We start from the raw sequence: 7,776 nt of genomic DNA on the forward strand, positions 1-7,776 counted from the left end.
AATGTGTGCAGATATACTGCCCGGACATCCGGCCGGATCTATAAAAATTTCTCTGATCCTAGCCAGAAGGCCGGGAATCAAGAGGTGAGTGCCACAAGGTGAAGAGATTATGGTGCCCGTGCTTCAACTCAGTGAGCCCATCCTCCCAGTGAGTTTCGGCACCTCGGGGTCACCACTCCCCTAGGCACAAAAGTACCTCGGCTCTAGACCCTCTCAGCCTCATGGCGAGACCCGGAGGGAACAGGTCACATCGGGGCAGCCGTCGAGCTGATTCCTCAGAACCAGCCCCGGAAAGCCCTGGTACACCTGCATCCTCCATGCAGCACCCATCCCCACCAGCATGAAAACTGATAAGAACAGATACTACACTTGATCTTAGCCAAAAGGCCGAGAAGATGTCGCTTGTGATGATGGGGATGAGTGTGCAAACCAATTGACGAGGAGAGATGGGTCGACGACACGACCGCTGGGTGTTAACGGGAGCTCAGGCCTATTGCTGCGACTCCTGCTGCCACTCACCCCAAGTCTGCTGCCAACTCTGCCTGACGTATGTAGGCCTCTGCCCCTTCTCTGTGCACGTCCTGGCACTTCCCTGCCTGACATACTTAGTGCGTTTATGAGGGTATAGAACAGCAGCAGGCGATTACTTACGGCTGTCCTTTCAAAGTATATAGGCCCTAGACAGAATAACAGTTACTAAATAGTACACTCCTTTGTTGTATGTATGCCCTTTGCAATGATGAGTGCACTGTTAAGCGTATTTATTAGTGTTGCTCGTGAATATTCGCAATGCAAATTTTATTTGCGAATATCGAATATTCGCAAATTTGCAAATATTCGCGAATATAGCACTAAATATTCGTAATTTCGAATATTGTTTTTTTTTTTTTTCAGAGTACACATCACAGTGATCATCCCTCTCTGCTTCCAGCTTGTGTGGTCTAAAGAAGGCTCTAATACTACTGTGTGACACTGGCGTACGAATTTTCGCATATGGGTAAATTTCCATATGCTAATTTTCGCATCTGCAAATTTTCGCTTATGCTAATTTTCGCACATGCAAATTTTTTGCACATGTGCATTTTCGTTTATACTAATTTTCGCATATGCAAATGTTCGCATTTGCGAAAATATAATGCAAATATTACGAATATGCGAATGTAGCGAATATATGATGAATATTCGTCCATATATTTGCAAAATATCGCAAATTCGAATATGGCCTATGCTGCTCAACACTAGTATTTATACGCAGAAAAAAAATCTTTTTTTGTTGTATACACCAGCCAGTGTATACTTATGTGTGGAATAGCACTGAATTTAGCACCGAGACAGAAATACAGGTACTAAATAGTATACTACTTGGTTTTTTTTCTTTAATACACCAGCAGGTGTATAACGTGTGGTATAACACTGAATTTAGCACAGAGACAGAAAAAAAGGTGGTATATGGTACACTATTTGCTTGAATTTAGGCCCTTTGCAATGATAAGGCCACTGTTAAGCGTGTTTTAGAGCTGGTTAGAGCGTGGTGCTAATAACGCCAAGGTCGCGGGTTTGATCCCAGTATGGGCAAGTCCGTCTTCTCTTTTTAGAGCGTAGCAGTCTCAAACTCCTTTTTCTCCCTACTGCCTAGATCTGGTGGGTGGAAATTGCTGCTGTCTTCATTTAAGGAGGTTACCGTGATCACAAACCATACCCATTCCTCATTAGTATAGTGGTGAGTATCCCCGCCTGTCACGTGGGATACCAGGGTTCGATTCCCCGACGGGGAGGCAACTGTTTTTCTTAGTGGACCAAAGAAAACTCAGTAAAAAGGAATCCAAAGTCTTAAAGGAGTAGTCCAGTGGTGACTCAGTGGTTTACAACTTATCCCCTATCTTAAGGATAGGGGATAAGTTGCAGATCGCGGGGGGGTTCGGCCCCTGGGGCCCCCCGCCATCTCCTGTACGGAGCCCCGACAGCCGTCGGGAAGGGGGCGTGTCGACCTACGCACGAAGCGGCGGCCGACACGCCCCCTCAATACAACTCTATGGCAGAGCCGAAGCGCTGCCTTCGGCAATCTCCGGCTCTGCCATTGAGATGTATTGAGGGGGCGTGTCGGCCGCCGCCTCGTGCGGGGGTCGACACCCGCTATCTCGGCGGAGAGCCGGGGCCCCGTACAGAGAGATCGCGGGGGGCCCCAGCGGTCGGACCCCCCGCGATCTCAAACTTATCCCCTATCCTTAGGATAGGGGATAAGTTTTTCACCACTGGACTACCCCTTTAAGTCTCCAGAGTCTCCAGAGACTCCATGGAAATAAAGATGGAATTTTAAAAAGAGATCTACAGAAAAAGACGACATTAAGTTGTTGCACCGAGAGAACCCACACTTATCCTACTTCAGTTTCCTGAAGGTTTAAGCTGAAAAACTCTGTAGATATCCCCAATCCATGGAGCGAATAGGCCGAAACCACATGCCAAAAGGAGCCCGCTGAGATTGGCCAGGGGAAACAAACGTCCATACGGGAGATGCCCACGGCCAGAGCCTTATCCAATGGATTCCTGACATTAGTTTGCAGCACAGCATATACCAGAGTCAATAACTTGTAACGTAGACGGTCAGCGACTGATTTCGTCACCTGGGACCCGTTTGCCCAAAGTCATGAGTTAGTTGCAGCTGAAATGCGGACTGCAGCTTTTCATCAATCACTGGCGCTACAACAAGGCCCCGTAAAGCCCGTGCCTAAGGCCTATGGCTTTTAGATTGCAAACTCTTCCAGGTGCGGTGTTATTTCCTATTCTTTCTGATTCCTTCTCTTGTGGTATAAAGAGAAGGAAGCATGATCAATGTGGCTGGATCAGCTAGCATGATCAATGTGGCTGGATAGCTCAGCTGGTTAGAGTCTGGTGCTAATAACGCCAAGGTTGCGGGTTTGATCCCTGTACGGGCCAGTCTGTTGTCTCTTTTTAGACCGTAGCAGTCTCAAACTCCCTTTTCTCCCTACTGCCTAGATCTGGTGGGTGGAATTTGCTGCTGTCTTCATTTAAGCAGGTTACTGTGATGGCAAGCGCCATAGCCATTCCTTGTTAGTATAGTGGTGCATATCCCTGCCTGTCACGTGGGGGATTGGTGTTTGATTCCCCGATGGTGAGGCACCTCTTTTTCTTAGTGAACCAAAGAAAACTCAGGAAAAAGAAGGTAAAATCCTAGAGGGAGCGTAAGGAACCTTAACACCTTAAGGACGCAGGACGTAAATGTACGTCCTGGTGAGGTGGTACTTAACGCACCAGGACGTACATTTACGTCCTAAGCATAACCGCGGGCATCGGAGCGATGCCCGTGTCATGCGCGGCTGATCCCGGCTGCTGATCACAGCCAGGGACCCGCCGGCAATAGCCGACGCCCGCGATCTCGCGGGCGTCCGCCATTAACCCCTCAGGTGCCGGGATCAATACAGATCCCGGCATCTGCGGCAGTTCGCGATTAAAATGAACGATCGGATCGCCCGCAGCGCTGCTGCAGGGATCCGATCATTCATAACGCCGCACGGAGGTCCCCTCTCCTTCCTCCGTGCGGCTCCCGGCGTCTCCTGCTCTGGTCTGTGATCGAGCAGACCAGAGCAGGAGATGACCGATAATACTGATCTGTTCTATGTCCTATACATAGAACAGATCAGTATTAGCAATCATGGTATTGCTATGAATAGTCCCCTATGGGGACTATTCAAGTGTAAAAAAAAATGTAAAAGTAAAAGTAAAAAAAAAGTGAAAAATCCCCTCCCCCAATAAAAAAGTAAAACGTCCGTTTTTTCCTATTTTACCCCCAAAAAGCGTAAAAAACATTTTTTATAGACATATTTGGTATCGCCGCGTGCGTAAATGTCCGAACTATTAAAATAAAATGTTAATGATCCCGTACGGTGAACGGCGTGAACGAAAAATAATTAAAAAAGTCCAAAATTCCTACTTTTTAAATACATTTTATTAAAAAAAAAAATTATAAAAAATGTATTAAAAGTTTTTTATATACAAATGTGGTATCAAAAAAAAAGTACAGATCATGGCGCAAAAAATGAGCCCCCATCCCGCCGCTTATACGGAAAAATAAAAAAGTTATAAACGTACTAATTTGGTTAAAAAGTTTGTGATTTTTTTTAAGCGCAACAATAATATAAAAGTATGTAATAATGGGTATCATTTTAATCGTATTGACCCTCAGAATAAAGAACACATGTCATTTTTACCAGAAATTGTACGGCGTGAAAACAAAACCTTCCAAAATTAGCAAAATTGCGTTTTTCGTTTTAATTTCCCCACAAAAATAGTGTTTTTTGGTTGCGCCATACATTTTATGATATAATGAGTGATGTCATTACAAAGGACAACTGGTCGCGCAAAAAACAAGCCCTCATACTAGTCTGTGGATGAAAATATAAAAGAGTTATGATTTTTAGAAGGCGAGGAGGAAAAAATGAAAACGTAAAAATTAAATTGTCTGAGTCCTTAAGGCCAAAATGGGCTGAGTCCTTAAGGGGTTAAGGAACCGGGCTTTTTCCGTTTTTTCATTTTCAATTTTTCCTCCCCAACTTTAAAAAATCATAACTAGAGATGAGCGAACTTGATGAACCCGAATTCGTTACGAATTTCATGAAAAATTAGATTTGCAACGAATACAAATATCGCCGCGATTCTATCGCACAAATCGCTTCATTAAACTCCCTTTTACAGCGTTCCAGGCTATTGTAGAGCTAAGATGGCAGATCCACATGTGAGTACATGGGGCAGGGGATTATGGGAGGGCGGGAATGAAGGTAGGCGGGTTGACCCTGAACCACATGTGAGATGCAGCCTATCAGTGTTCACTGACCCCTGTGATGTCACAGCCCCTATATAATCGGCAGCCATCTTGCCTCTCTTCATTTCATCTATGCACTCAGATGGAGAGGACGGGACTGTGTGTGTGTGAATAGCTCATACCACAGTGTTACACTGCAACTGCTGGTCACATCAGCATTAGGGAAAGGCAGGAGTGCAGAGTGCTGTGCTGTTACTCTGAGAAGGATCATTGATTGCTAAACCTCCTATTCACGTTATTGAGCATTGCAGCAGAGAGGGGTAATAGCTGTCAGCTGCCTCATACAGATCTCCAAGCTGCCTGAACTTTCTGAAGCATCTTCTGCTGCTCAGAATTGTGTGACAGAGTGCAATTTAGGGTATAATCCCTGGATTTTTTTTGGTGGTGTTGCACTGTTGGGTCCTGCTGCTGTTCAGAAATAAGTCATTTTAGTGTGGACTATAGTGCCTTTTTACCATTTTTCACCTGTTACTCTGTCTCTGTGCTAAATTCAGTGTTATACCACACGTTATACACCTGCCAGTGTATTAAAGAAAATAATTTTTTTCCTGAGTAAAAATACGCTTAACAGTGGCCTTATCATTGCAAAGGGCCTAAATACAAGCAAATAGCGTACCATATGCCACCTTTTTTTCTGTCTCTGTGCTAAATTAAGTGTTATACCACACGTTATATACCTGCCGGTGTTTTAAAGAAAAAAACGGTTTTCCTGCGTAAAAATACACTTAACAGTGGCCTTATCATTGCAAAGGGCCTACATACAAGCAAATAGCGTACTATTTAGTACCTGTATTTCTGTTTTATACCACACGTTATACACCTGCCGGTGTATTGAAGAAAAAAAAAGGTTTTCCTGCGTAAAAATACGCTTTTTCAGTGGCCTTATCATTGCAAAAAGCCTAAATTCAAGCAAATAGTGTACCATATGAATTCAGGTAAAAGACAGACATGGTGCACATCTACAATCTTTCACAATGATCCAATTGCTTCTCAGCATAATTTCAAAAACTAACAGGTTGTTAGTATATACGTTTTGATCAAAAAGTACAAAGCCCACTCGCCACGTCAAGGCCACCTATTTAGAGTTGGTCGCTAACGTCCCTAGCATAAAATGGCGTAGCACTGGGCGGCGACCACCACCGCCGCAACACCAGTGCCCACAGGAGGAACGACCCACTGGCAGAGCGGCCCTCAAACCAGTTCATGGGCCGCACCTACCCACAGACACGGCGCCACGGCAGCAACAGACGCCGCACAGCAACACACCAGTGTGAACAAGATACTACAACTCACTTACCATGCTCTCCCAGTCAGACTGTGAGGCAGCTAGGAAAGAAATGGCCCATGTGTAGCTAACTACTACTTATATAGGGTTGGGCTGAGGGGGTGGGGAAGAGTGCAAACGACATGTTCAAACAAAAAAAAAAAAGGGGATAGAAAACACAATGTGAATTCAGGTAGAAGACAGACATGGTGCACATCTACAATCTTGCACAATGATCCACTTCTTTCTCAGCATAATTTAAAAAACTAACAGGTTGCAAGTATATACGTTTTGATCAAAAAGTACAAAGCCAACTCGCCACGTCAAGACCACCTATTTAGAGTGGGTCCCTAACGTCCCTATGTAGCATATACCACTTTTTTTTCTGTCTCTGTGCTAAATTAAGTGTTATACCACACGTTATACACGTTTTTCCTGCGTACAAATACGCTTAACAGTGCGCTCATCATTGCAAAGGGCATACATACAACCAAGTTGTGTACTATTTAGTAACTGTTATTCTGTCTAGGACAGCCGTAAGTAATCGCCTGCTGCTGTTCTATACCCTCATAAACGCACTAAGTATGTCAGGCAGGGAAGTGCCAGGACGTGCACAGAGAAGGGGCAGAGGCCTATATACGTCAGGCAGAGTTGGCAGCAGACTTGGGGCGAGTAGCAGCAGGAGTCGCAGCAAAAGGCCTGATCTCCCGTTAACACCCAGCGGTCGTGTCGTCGACCCATCTCTCCTCATCAATTGGTTTGCACACTCATCCCCATCATCACAAGCGACATCTGACAACCCCAGTCAAGAGTCGGTGGGTTCCTCAGACACAACCCTCAGTTGGCATGGCCCGGGAGCAGTCCCTGTAATCCCATTGCCTTTGTCCTATGCTGTTCCCTCTCCCAAAGAAGTATCTCATGCTTTGGGTTCAGCTCCCCTATTTAGTGAGGACGATGTAATAGAGGACAGTCAGCATCTAATGGACAGCCAAGAATGTGAGGAGACATGCGTCCCTTGCTCCATAAGGCGGCCAAGTAGTGATGCGGAGAGTGACGTGGGAGGCGGTGTTTCAATTGCTCAGGGTTCTGAGGCAGACACTGTTGTGGAACACGAGAAGGACATCAGTGAAGTGCACACATCTTTTGATGATGATGAAGCCGGAAATTCAGGAGCCAAACGTGCCAGGGGGAGACCACCTGCTTCGCGGCAAGCTACCATTCAGGGAGGTAGTGGAACAGGGGTTCCTGGAGACGGCTCCAATAGCAGTGAAATAGTGCGAACTACAGGTGGGAAAATCAGCTACTCTCCGGTGTGGTTGTTCTTCATAAAGAATCCGGAGGACCTTAGCGTAGTCACATGCAAAATCTATGGCCAGAAAGAGAAGCGTGGCCAGGGTCCCAATCTCGGCACCACGGCCCTGCGTCAACACATGATTCACCACCATAAATCGGCCTGGGATAACCGTGGCTCCGAGGTAGTGGTCCAGCCTGCCGCATCACCCTGTGGCCATCCGCTCCCTCCGTCATCCAGCCAAGGCTCCACCACCTCAGCCGAAGGGAGCATTGTGTCAAACCATCCTTCTTGCGCTCCTGCTTCCTCCGCTCGTAGTCAGTCATTCCGCCAACAATCGATTAGTGAAGCCATGTCCAAGAGACAACAGTATGCGCCCAATCA

At 46.0% G+C, this 7,776-nt stretch overlaps 1 pseudogene; it reads right to left on the bottom strand.

Moving 5' to 3' along the window:
- Positions 1 to 239: 239 nt before the first annotated feature.
- Positions 240 to 399, bottom strand: LOC130267816 (U2 spliceosomal RNA; annotated as a pseudogene).
- Positions 400 to 7,776: the final 7,377 nt, after the last annotated feature.

Source organism: Hyla sarda, chromosome 4, assembly GCF_029499605.1.
Source record: "Hyla sarda isolate aHylSar1 chromosome 4, aHylSar1.hap1, whole genome shotgun sequence".
Classification (NCBI taxonomy): Eukaryota; Metazoa; Chordata; class Amphibia; order Anura; family Hylidae; genus Hyla; species Hyla sarda.